The sequence below is a fragment of the Erinaceus europaeus genome, chromosome 1 (assembly GCF_950295315.1).
Source record: "Erinaceus europaeus chromosome 1, mEriEur2.1, whole genome shotgun sequence".
Classification (NCBI taxonomy): domain Eukaryota; kingdom Metazoa; phylum Chordata; class Mammalia; order Eulipotyphla; family Erinaceidae; genus Erinaceus; species Erinaceus europaeus.
In genome coordinates this window covers 156,570,340-156,583,206 of record NC_080162.1, presented here as the reverse complement: position 1 = coordinate 156,583,206, position 12,867 = coordinate 156,570,340, and the positions used below count along the sequence as shown (strand labels likewise).

Below are 12,867 nucleotides of genomic sequence, written 5' to 3'. Positions count from 1 at the left end.
TGCACCTCAAAGACCGTGGTAGACAACATGGACAATAAACACAATTAGCGAATTCATGGGGAGGCTGGGCCCCTCCCTCTTTGGCATAGTTAAACCTGTAGCTTCAATCAGTGTGAACAGCTTACTCTCAGGGTTCCCATGCCATAAGCGAGCCTCCTAGAGGCATGGCAAATCCTCAAGGGTCCTACCACAGGTCCCTGTGCAGAAAGACTATCCCAGATACTGTATTTTATTTTGCTTATATAACAGGATCGAGAGAAGTTGAGAAGGGAAGGGGTGATAGAAAGGGGGGAGAGAAAGATAGACATCTGCCGCCCTGCTTCACCACTCGTGAAGCTTCCCCTCTGCAGGTGGGGATGGGGTGGGAGTGGGGGCTTGAACCTGAGTCATTGTACGTGGGAAAATATGCACTCTCCCAAATGTGCCACCTCCCAGCCCTAACTACTGTAATAGATAGATAGAGCACATGCAGGACCGCTTCATTGTTTGTGAAGCTTTCCCCTGTAATTGAGGAATGGGGTCTTTGAAACATGTAAGGTCCAGTTCTAGAAATGTGGACTCCTGGGAAATCACCCCAGAGCCCTCTCCCTAGCCTTACACAGAGCCACAACAAGCAGAGTCACCACACACAGGCATTTCTTCCAGGGACACTTGCAGTCACGGCAAAATTGCTGGATGCCTGTCACTGGGCAGTGGCCACATTTCAATACATTTCATTCCACACTCTGGCTTTCAAACAGGATAGACACAAAGGTTGCTTTAAAATGCGGGCCTCTAACAGAATGAATTTAGCCTTCCTACAGTGTGCAGCATCAGCTCCCAGAAGCCTAACAGACAGCTTCTTGGCCTTTGGGCTGAGTGCAGAGTAGAAATCAAATAGCCTTGGCTCTGCCAGCAACAAAACATATCAAAAGAAAGACTACTTTAAAACAACAACAAAACCTCACATCATTTTCATCAGCTCAAGAAAAGTGAACATAGTACCACAAGCTACTGCACACTCAAAATCACATATCCATGTGATTTTTATTACAGTATAGTATTGTCTCCTATTTTCTTTTACTTTTGTTCTTTTCATGAGAGCACTGCTCAGCTCTGATTTAAGGTGGTGCTACAGATTGTCTCTGGGACCTCAAAACCTCAGGCATGAAAATCTATTGCACAAACTACTATGCTATCTCTCCTGGCTCTTTATATTCATTTTATTTAATTAATTTATGTATGTATGTATTTATTTTAATGGCTTAATATTAATTTATAAACTTATGAGTTAACAGGGATATAATTCCATACTATTCCTACTACCAGAGTTCTATGTTCCTATTCCTTCCACTGGAAACTGCAGTGGTTCTCCTAATATGGGTTGATTATTATTTTTATAGCCATCTCTCTATATTTATGTATACTTGCCCATTTTTTTCTATGGTCCTGCCTTCCCTTCCTTTTAAAGTCACATTTGATTTTATTATTAATTAGTTTTATTAACCTTAACATGCTTATTTTATAAACTAAACTTTAAAAAAAAGTCTTTGCTTTTTAAAAGGATTTATTTATTTATTCCTTTTTGTTGCCCTTGTTGTTTTATTGTTATAGTTATTGATGTCATTGTTATTGGATAGGACAGAGAGAAATGGAGAGAGGAGGGGAAGACAGAGGGAGGGAGAGAAAGATAGACACCTGCAGACCTGCTTCACTGCTTGTGAAGTGACTCCCCTGTGCATGGTGAGCCTGGGGCTTGAACCAGGATCCTTGCACTGGTCCTTGCACTTTGTGCCACCTGCGCTTAACCCACTGCACTTCTGCCCGACTCCCAAGGTTTTGCTTTTATATGCTTATTTTTTTACTTTGGTAGTGATTTTATAATGGTTTACACGATTAGAAAATCATAGTATTATAGTGCATCCACAGCCCAATTTTGTTTTTACCCTCTCTCCCCACTGGCCTCCACAGTTTTCACAGAATCTGTTTAGTATTTTATTTATTCCCTTTTTGTTGCCATTTTTGTTTTATTGTTATAGTTATTATTATTGATGTCATCATTGTTGTATAGGACAGAGAGAAATAGAGAGAGGAGGATAAGACAGAGATGGAGAGAAAGACAGACACCTGCAGACCTGCTTCACTGCTTGTGAAGTGACTCCCCTGCAGGTGGGGAGCTGGGGGCTTAACGCACTGCGCTACTGCCTGACTCCCCTCACAGAATATTTTTTATATGTATTTATTTTGTTAGTTTGGGGTAGAGATAGAAATTGAGAGGGAAGGGGAGAAAGAGTGAGAGACACCTGCAGTCCTGTTTTTCTGCTCATGAATCTTCCCTGCTATAGGTAGGGATCAGGGGGCTTGAACCCAGGTCCTTACACACTGCAGTGAGTGTGCCCAACCAGGTGCAACCCCCCCACTCCAGTTTTCACAAAGTCTTTATATGTTTTTTGAAGATTTACTTAATAAGAGATAGGGAGAGAAAAGAGTGCACTGCTGCAGCATGTGCAGCAGTGCTGGGGATTGAACCTGGGGCATTAGATGTACAAATATTCTACCCACTAAGATACCTCCCTGGACATTATTAATGACTGGAACTTGAAGTGACTATTGTAAGTGAAGTAAGTAGGGAAGTGCCAGACAGATGTCATATGGCTTCATTCAAACATGGAATATAGATAGCTAAAGTGAATTTGCAAACAATAACCAAACTGATTTTTTGAGTCAGTGGAAGACCATGGTGTTTCTTGGAAGGGATATAGAGAAGTGGGGGAAGCGGTAGAGGAATTTCTTTGCTACAGTGGAACTAAACTTTGATGGATATGAAGTACTGGGGATTGAACCTGGGACCTTATGTATGAAAGTCCTGTGTGCTCCTGTTGAATTACCCCCTTGGTTACTTAACACATTTTTAAGTGTTGTTAACCATCAGCACAACATTGCAAGGCAGGTCCCTAGAAGCTAACCATTTTCCATAAGTGGAACTTTATGCCCATATAAACAATAGCTATTTTTATCCTAGCCCCTGGGATGCAAATTTCTACTTTCAGTTTCTCTGAGTTAGAACACAAAAGGACTTTCACATATGAGTAATTAGGCAGAATTTCTTGTATTGTGACTACCTTACTTCACTTTGCATCCTGTCCCCAGGAATCTTTCATGTTGTCATATATAGCAGACCGACCCTCCTTTATAAGGCTGAGTAATATTCATATATACATAGCTATATAACCTCTTCTCTGTTGGTGGATATTTAAGTTGCTCCCACAATTAGCTTTATTATACAATAGAACAGTTGCACTTCTGGGTATTTATCTAAAATAACAGCAATCAGGATTTACACAGAAGATCTACACTCCCATGGTCACTGCCTCACATGTTCTTCCATCTACCTAAATTTGGGAAGTTCTTCCTCTTCCAAAACTAGCCAAGTGATTGACCATAAATATTTTGTCTTTTGTGCCTTCCAAAGCATCAGAACTTTGACAAACAAGACAATGTGTAAAAGTCAAATGAACTTTTCCCAGGTTTCCGAGCTGGGGCTTAGGGAGTATAATCCATACCTAAGGCAACACTTGGGATCTGGGAAAGATGTGCTTTTTAAATTTTTTTTTATAATGAGACACCAAACACTTTCATTTTTAGTTTTTATTTTATTTTTCTTATCATCTCTACTTACAGGATAGAGACAGCCAGAAATAGAGAGGGAAGGGGGGGAGATAGAGAGGGAGAGAGACAGAGAGACACCAGTAGCCCTGTTTCACCACTCATGAAGATTTCCCACTACAGGTAGGGACTGGGGGCTTGAACCCAGGCCCTTGCACATTGTAACATGTGCACTTAACCAGTTAGGCGTACCACTATGTGGCCCCAAAATGTGAGCTTTTGTGACAGCTGTTGGCTAGTGCATTAGCCTGCACTATAAAAGTTAGCCAGGGCTATGTCACCTTCCTTGTGGCATGCTTTCCCTGAAGAGGTAGGTGACATGTTTGCATTTTGCATGAGGCTAAGGATCTCTCTGGACAAACCTGGTGGCCTGAGTTTCTCTCATTCATTTATTTTTCTTCCCCTTGAATACCTGCCTCCGGAACTGTCCAAAAATAATTGTAAAAGGAAGGAAAGAAAGAAGTAGGATCCTTTCTATTGCTATTTGAATGCTGCTTAGACGATTATCTGTAGAAATTCTCCCTTCCTGCCTTCGTTCTATTTCATCCTTCCATATATAGCTTCCAAAGCTGTGACTTGGGACTGTGTAATGGCACACTCAGTTGAGCTCATATGTTAACATGTGCAAGTACCCTAGTTCAAGTCCCCAGACCCCAGTCCCCTCCTGCAAGAGTAAGAGTAAGTTTCACAAGTGGTGAAACAGTGCTGCATACGTCTCTATCCAAATGAAAGAAAAAAAAAGAAAGAAAAAGAAAATGGGTTACTGAGAGTGGAGCAGTGAAATCATTTTGCAAGCACTGAGCCCCAGAAAAAAACCCAGGTGGTAAAAAAAAAATGAGTAGACCTTACAAAGGAGTTGCTTGTCAGACCCTTGGATTCAAGAGAGAAGCAGAAACATTCTCATGTTACAATTTCCATGGAGCAGAAGCCACCAATTGTCAGAACTCACTCTTAGGAGAAAATCAGGCTTAGCTATGAATGCTCTAAGAAGCACATTGTAATGAAGGACTTGGGTCAGAAGTGCTAAATGCTGCCTGTTTCCCTGTGTGGGGCAATGCTGGAGGGACTGGGGTGGGCTCTATCCTGAGTGACAGAGGGAGCTCAAGAAGCAGTCTAGAGTTTTCCCTAGGCACAGCCAGGAAAAGCATGTAATCCGGGACTTCCCTTTTAGCCTCAGGCGTTAGCCTGCTCAGCATAACCTCTAACCTGACAAGAACAGACAGCAAATGAAAATGAGAAATCTTGCTGCAAGCTGGAAAAGACATTTACTTTGTATGATGTATTTATTTATTTTTTATTTATTTATTTATGAAATCCATAGCGTTATCCTGACAGAATCAACCTCAGGCCATAAACTTGAAAGTCATGTGTTCTGTTACTATGCTACCTCCCTGGCCTGAAAGACTGCTTTAAAAGACCTCTCTTGATTCTGGATCAACTGAGATCAGAGACTTTTCTCTGGCCCTTGTTCATTCATTTATTCATTCTTTTCTTTTCTTTTCTTTTCTTTTCTTTTCTTTTCTTTTCTTTTCTTTTCTTTTTTTGTTATCACTGGAGTTTCACCACTCAAACTTAACTTTTTCAGATAAACTAAGATCAAGTGATAGAGAGAAGAGGAGGGGGAGGAGGAGGCGGAGAAGGAGGTGGAGGAAGAGGAAGAGGAGGAGGAGGAGGAGAGAGAGAGAGAGAGAGAGAGAGAGAGAGATTGAATAAATACCAAAGCGTTCTTTAATGTGGTATTCAGGGGCATACTTGAAACTGGGTCTTATGCATGACAAAGCAGGTGCACTGTTGTGGTAAGCTATCTTGCTAGTCCTACACTGCAGTTTTTATGGGAGCTATTCTTCCTGTGATTTAATGGAAGTGAGACAAGAAGATAGAAATGTGATTCTGAAACACGATGATAGAAATCTTTGTCAAGATGGGAGCCTTTGGATCTCTGATTCTTGCAGGTTGCTGATTAAAGAGACTTATGTGTGCAGGTGTGTGTGCTTGTTCATGTCTGCATGTATATACATGCAGTCCAACAAAACAAAGAAACTAAAGTGCTGAGAGACAGCACTTCCAGGAAGGTTCCTTGCTGTGGTTGAAGCAGAGAAGGAAAAAAAAAAAAAAAAAAAAAAACGGACACCTGTTCACCTCTCAATTCTATCATTATTTTCTGTCTGCAAAAGTCGACTTAAATATTCTGCAGGTTGGGGTGATAATGAGAAAGTCTCTTTTTTTCTGTTTTAATTCTTTTTTTAATTTTTTTATTTATAAAAAAGAAACATATACTAAACCATAGGATAAGAGGGGTATGACTTCATACAATTCCCACCACCAGAACTCTGTATCCCATCCCATCTCCTGATAGCTTTCCTATTCTTTATCCCTCTGGGAGTATGGACCCAAGGTCATTGTGGGATGCAGAAGGTGGAAGGTCTGGCTTCTGTAATTGCTTCCCCACTGAATGTTGGCGTTGACAGGTCGATCCATACTCCCAGCCTATCTCTCTCTTTCCTTAGCGGGGAAGGGCTTTAGGGAAACGGAGCTCCAGGACACATTGGTGGAGTTGTCTGTCCAGGGAAGTCAGGTTGGCGTCATGCTAGCATCTGGAACCTGGTGGTTGAAAAGAGAGTTAACATATAAAGCCAAACAGATTGTTGACCAATCATGGACCTAAAGGCTGGAATAATGCAGATGAAGAGTTGGGGGGGGGTGTCTCCGTTTTGTAGATAGCTAGTAGGCATATTTTAGTTATATTCCAAAGGGCCTGTGGCTATACTAGTTCTTTTTTTTTTTTTTTTTGCCTGAGCCTGAAATCTGATATGCAGGTGGATCCTAATTATTGTCTGGGGAGATGATGTCATGGCTGGCAGAAGGACCAGAAAGTTGGATCAGGGAAGAGAGTAGCTCCCAAATATGCGAAAGGTGTATAAATATTTTTTGTGGTAAACCCCATCGATTTGATGTGATCTGGGGCCCATATTCAGGAGCAAGTCTCTTTTTTGAAAGCAAAAGATTCTTTGAACTTTGGGAAGCCCTTTGTGTTTTCCTGTTACTCACAGGGCTGGAGCAGGAAAAATGCAGGCAGGCTGGTGCCTGCTGCAGAGCCCTCAAGTTTGAGCAATAGTATGCCACACACATTTAGCTGGTTGTATCTGTATTTTCTTTTCCTGGTGGTGGCAGTGGCAAGAAGTTGGACAGGTTTCTGGGTACATCTTGTTCTCCAGTCAAATCAATGATTTCTTTCAGCCTTGCAAGTGAGTTCCTGACACAGGCTCTGTGTCCTGATGAGAGCCATTGGTTAGCAGGAAACAAGGCTCTATGCAGCCCAGACTACTCTGTCCCTACCAGACCCCACTGCGGGCTTCTGGTCTACCTGAGCAGCTCTTGGGAGGGGGTACTGTTCATGCCATCTTGGCCCTTTCTCCCTCCAGATGTCTCCAGTCAGCTTGAGGATCTGATGACTCGGGACATGTGGTGGGATGCTCCTGGCAGAAACTGCTGCTGCTGCTTTTGAAGTGCCCTTGTGGTCAGGCCTGGTGAGGCAAATGGCCAAGAGATGCTATCTTTATAACAGCTGCTGTCATCTTGGCTGTGTGGGAACTAATGGCTGTGTTTGAATAATTAGGCCTTTGCTCCATAGCACAACAGAAGCCTCATGGCTCCATTAAAACAAACGTAATTAGCAGAGCACACATATTCAAAGCCTCTTTCATCCCTTTAGAACCTGCAGCACTTGGAAGGCTGTAAGACTTGAGTTCTGAGTTCTGTGGTGTCAGACCTCTTCTGGATGAAGTGGAATGTCACTGGATGAGAGTGAATGTCACTGGAGGAGAGTGCTTGTCAGGGAAGGCAGTCTTTGTATCTATCTTCCTCTGTGCTTGCTGACAAGCATCTTTCATCTGGTCACATATGAATTTTGTTAATCCTGCTAAGCTGATGTCTTTTTCTTTCTCTTTCTCCCTGCCTGTGTTCTCATCTATATAGACTTGCATGCAGCTGAGTAACCCTGACCTCTCAGTGCCTCAGTTTACTCATTCCTCAGTCATGACAGCAGTCCCCCCACCAACTTCCTGGAGGATTGTAAAGACTGCACAAAATCATGGAATCCAATGTGAGATGAAAAAATATGAAACTGCTAGAGAAACAATAAAAAGACAGCAGGTATTAGGCTAAAGCCGGTCTACAATTTTACTCATCCTGTCAGTCATTTGATTCAGAATGTGGCTCTTGAACAATTGCTTTAGGAAACTGACTTTGTTTTTCTGGTCATCAGAATGATTCTAAAGAATGACAGGTCTAGGCTGGGCAGTGGCTCACCTGGTAGAGTGCACATGCTACAATGCACAAGGACATAGGTTTAAGCCCACAAGTAGGGCAGAAGTTCCCTTAAGTGGTGAAGTATTGTTGCAGTCTCTCTTTCTATCTCACCCTTCCCTATAAATAAAGCATTTTTTAAAAATAATGACAGTTCTGCTTTCTAAAAACTCCAGCTGTCAGTTTCTTGGGAGATATTTCTTCTAGATTAGTGTGTTCTATTCATTTGAAGGGACTTAGGCACCTCTATGTTCATAGCTGAACTATTTTAAATGTGCAAATTAGGGAAGAAACATGATGCCAATTGACTGGCTAATGAAGTTATGAAATATATTTTCAATGAGTGCTACTTTGCGATTTATAAGATGTAATGTTAATGTTTTGGGATCCGGTAGATAGAGCTACAGGTTATTATGCTATGTAAAATTAGAGGTGAAAGGCAACTATATGATGATTTTGTTCATAGATGGAGTGTACACAATGAAAGCAAATGAACTTGGAAAAAAACAGTATGAAACTCTATTAGCTTTTGTAAGAACTATGGTGGTTAATATGAGGGGAGGGTGGAGTCGGGTGGTAGTGCAGTGGGTTAAGTGCACGTGGCACAAAGAGCAAGGATCAGTGTAAGGATCCCGGTTCGAGCCCCCGGCTCCCCACCTGCAGGGGGTCACTTCACAAGCGGTGAAACAGGTTTGCAGGTGTCTATCTTTCTCTCTGCCTCTCTGTCTTCCTCTCCTCTCTCCATTTCTCTCTGCCCTATTCAACAACAATGATGACATCAATAATAATAATGACTACAACAATAAAACAACAAGGGCAACAAAAGGGAATAAATAAATAAATATTTAAAAATACATAGAAAAAATATGAGGGGAGGGGACCCAAAACTTGGGTATAGTGTGCAGTGACTTACACACATATTCAGGAGTATTAAACTATGCCCTTTGGAACCTTATAATTCTGTAAAGCACTATTAAACCACTTTTAACTAAACATTAAAAGAAATAAATCAGTGTGGTCCAGGTGGTGGCACAGTGGACAAAGCATTGGCCTCTCAAGCATGAGGTTTTTAGTTCGGTCCCCAGCAGTACATGTACCAGAGTGATGTCTGGTTCTTTCTCTCCCTCCTCCTTTCTCATTAATAAATAAAATATTTTAAGAAAGAAATAAATCAGTGTGTTTTATTCATCAATCAATCAGTAAGTATTCTGCTGACATCTATCACATAGAAGCCACTGTGTCAGTTGATGCTGGCATATAAATATACCCAGGAACAATGATGACTACATCTCTCTCAAGTCCCTTAAGTCTACAGATTGGTGCCAAATATGCTGTAAAGAACAAGATAGCAGCCAGGATTCAAAGGAGGGAGAAGGAAAACCCTGTGAACTCTCATTTTCAAGTCTTGTTTGTTACTGACAAATCTGGAGTTGGGGACATGTCAGGAAATCAGAATTGTATGAAAATCCCCAAGGATAGAGAGATGTTTAGTTTACAGTGGAAAGATGGATGGACTCATGAGATTCATTCATGGAGAGTACTGATATAAAACATACTTTGGAATTTCCCTAAGATACCCAATTATTTAGATCTTTCCTTTGTGGCATGCAGCTTGTGCTAAGTCTGCTAACTCTGCAGGACATGGGTGAACATTCACATTGGCTGTTAGCTGTAGGAAACCCAAGATTAGCGCCTGGTAGACAGAAGCCATGGCTGCTTTACATTGTGTTTGAGAAGTAGAATGGAAAGTACAGTTCTTCACATATGTAATTTGCTAAATGAAGAATTACGTCCCCCCATTTGGAGTCTAAAGCCTAAGAGGGACCCTAAAAAGGTATTATTTTCTCTACATAGAGACATTGCATTTTTGTATTTACTTATTTGCTCCCAGAGCACTGCTCAGCTCTGGCTTTTTGTGGAATTGGGGACTGAAACTGGGACCTCAGAGCCTCAGGCATGAAAGTCCTTTGCATAACCATTATGCTGTTTTCCCAGACCTGAGTCTTGACTCTTGTTTTGTAGGAAGCATCAAGTCTTGCAACGCTGCTGATCTGCTGATCTTCCGGGTCTTCATTCAGTGTATGCACACTGTTTTTTTTTTTTTTTTTTTTTTAGCTTTTCTTTAAAACCAGTGCTACCCTAAACACACCCACTCTGCTGAGGACCAAGTCAAGAATAAGTATTCTTAAAATGGCACACTTTGGGATTCTGGCATGCACTCCTTCAGTACTTGCTGTGTGTGTGTGTGTGTGTGTGTGTGTGTGTGTGTGTGTGTGTGCATGTGTCTGTGCTTGCCATGGGCATGGTTATGGAGAACAGCAATGGTGAGGGTTGTGCATTCTTGGATATATGCTCTGGAAGGAGCAACAAAAACCATGAAATAAACAATTAAAAAATGGAAGTGGTGGTGCACCTGGTTGAGTGCACGTGTTACAATGCACAAGGATCCAGGTTTCTTCCCATGGTCTACACCTGCAGGGGGAAAATTTCATGAGTAGTAAAGCAGGGCTGCAGTTGTCTCTTTGTCTCTCTCCCTCTCAATCCCTTCCCTCTTGATTTCTGGCTGTCTCTATCCAATAAGTAAATAAAGGTAAAAAATAAATAAAAAAAATGAATGGGGGACCAGGCAGTGGAACACCTGGTTAAGTACACATAGTACTATGCTAAAGGATAAGGGTTTGAGTCCTGGCTCTCCACTTATGGGGGTAGGGGGTCACTGCACAAGTGGTGAAGTACATCTGCAGGTGTCTCTCTCTCCCTCCTTATCTATCTCCCCTTCCCTTCTCAATTTCTCTGTTCTGACAAAAGCAAAGGAAAGAAAGGAAAAAGCAGTGACTGGAAGCAGTGGATTCCTATTGCAGGCACTGAGGCCCAGCGATAATTCTGGTGGCTATTAAAAATTAAAAAATGAAAGAATAGGGTAATACTGGGGTGAGAGAAGACCTTGACTGATGACCACATTGTGTGAAAGTTCACACCCAGCTTTCTCTATGTGGGCACTGGTCACAAACCCCATTCCTTGTCATAGTGCTGAGGGAGGTTGGTAGAGTCAATCAACCACAGTGTATTTATTGTCATAGGTTTGAGTAATTGAATACAATGTCTCTCATTTTCTCAATAGATAAATAACTGGTACTATTAAAAGCTGTGAATGCATCAGTGTTGATTGCTGTAAAGAACAAAAGGCTGGGCTAAAAAGTGGGGGGTTGGGGTGGGATGGGGAGATGGCACAATGATTATGCAAATTGACTTTCATGTCAAAGGCTCTAAGCTCCCAGGTTCAATCTCTACCATAAACCAGAAATGAGCAGTGCTCTAGTCTCTCTTTCTCTCTCTCTGTAGCTCATTAAATAAATTAATACTATATATATATTAGGAGGAAGGGACCCAGGGTGATTGTTTTACTTCATCTGGACAATGTCAGGACACAGAGCTCTTTGGGGCTGGGGGAGGGATGTCTAAGAGTATTTTTACGAAAGGAGTACTCTGTGTGCAATCCATTTCGATTGCTGGAATATGTCAAGAGGTGTTGGGCATCACTGAGAATGGCTGGGAATTCTGAGCCCTCTGTTGTGATACTTGGGTAGTGGGTGGAGCTGGGTGATCATTGGTCCTGTAAATGACAGAGGTGAAAGGAAAGGTATGTGTAGGGGCCAGATGGTGGCATTCCTGAAGAACACACACACACGCACACACACACACACACACACACACACACACACAGACACACACACACACACTACCATGTGCAAGGACCTGGGTTCAACCCCCCTAGCCATCACCTGCAGAAAGAAAGTGCCAGGAGCAATAAAGCAGTGGTAAAATCTCTCTCTTCTCAATTTCTCTCTGTCTCTCTGAAAGAATCATGGAAGCAGATTCATTTTTCAGGGTCCCAGCTTTAACCCTAGTGGTAATGAAAAAAGAAAAAAAAGAAAGGTATTTCCATTAAGAGAGCAGGCAGGCAGTGCAGTGGTGGGAATCAAGGATCCAGCTTAAATTAACACCTGGAGGCAACAGGAAGATCTCAGGTGGATCAGAGCTGACTGTGGGTCTTTCTATCTTACCTTTGCTCTTTTTCAGAGAGAGAAACATAGAGATAAAGATAGAAATGAGAGAGAGAGAGAGAGAGAGAGAGAGAGAGAGAGAGAGAACAGCACCTAAGTTTCCTGTAATGTACCTGGGGCTGAGCTCAAATCTGAGTTATGCATATGACAAACTGTGCACTATCCAAGTGAGCTACTTCTTAGCCCTAAACTCAGTCATTGTTCTAGTAGGATGATCACTACTGTGCCCAGAAGGACAGAGGTGGAAAGAAAGCTGCTCCCAGTTAGAGAGCAGGCAGACAGTGCAGAGTGGTGGGAGACAAGGGTTCAGCTCCATCCAGCCCCTGGAGGCAGCAGGATGGTGTCAGGGGAATCAGAGCTGGTGGGGTTGGGTCCCCCTGCCCACAGTCACCTCTCCCCTGCTCCTCCAATGGCACCTCCTGGAGCAGCCTGCATGTGTCATCAAAGCCAGCAGAATGAAGACTCCACCAAGCCACTCCCTCTGTCTCCCGTGCCCTCCCCTGCCCTCAGCTCCCCTCCCACTACAGACCATAATCTCCCAGCAGACAATGGGGAGAGCAGAAGCATTCAGAAAAACGCGTGGCTTTGGAGGCCCAGGACATGTCCCAACTGCACCTGCAGGTTTTCTTTTCCTGGGGCCGCCAGGGCCCTGGCTTCGCTGCACCTGCCGCGGGCGGGCTCCTGGCCTTCAGACACATACCTGGTACTGGGCTGCAGGCCCTGGCCTGCTCCACATCCTGCTGTGTGATGCTATCTGCCTACCCACTGCTGCTCACAGATGCAGGCAGCCAGCCTTCACTCCCCTCTACCATCTGCCTTTCTCTATCCTGTGACTGCAGAATCCAGACAAGTG

General features: G+C 42.8%; 1 long non-coding RNA gene across 1 annotated transcript in view; it reads left to right on the top strand.

Moving 5' to 3' along the window:
- LOC132540493 (uncharacterized) overlaps nt 1-12,867 on the top strand; it is a 1,042,170-nt gene that overhangs the window by 744,541 nt on the left and 284,762 nt on the right. The window lies entirely within an intron of this gene.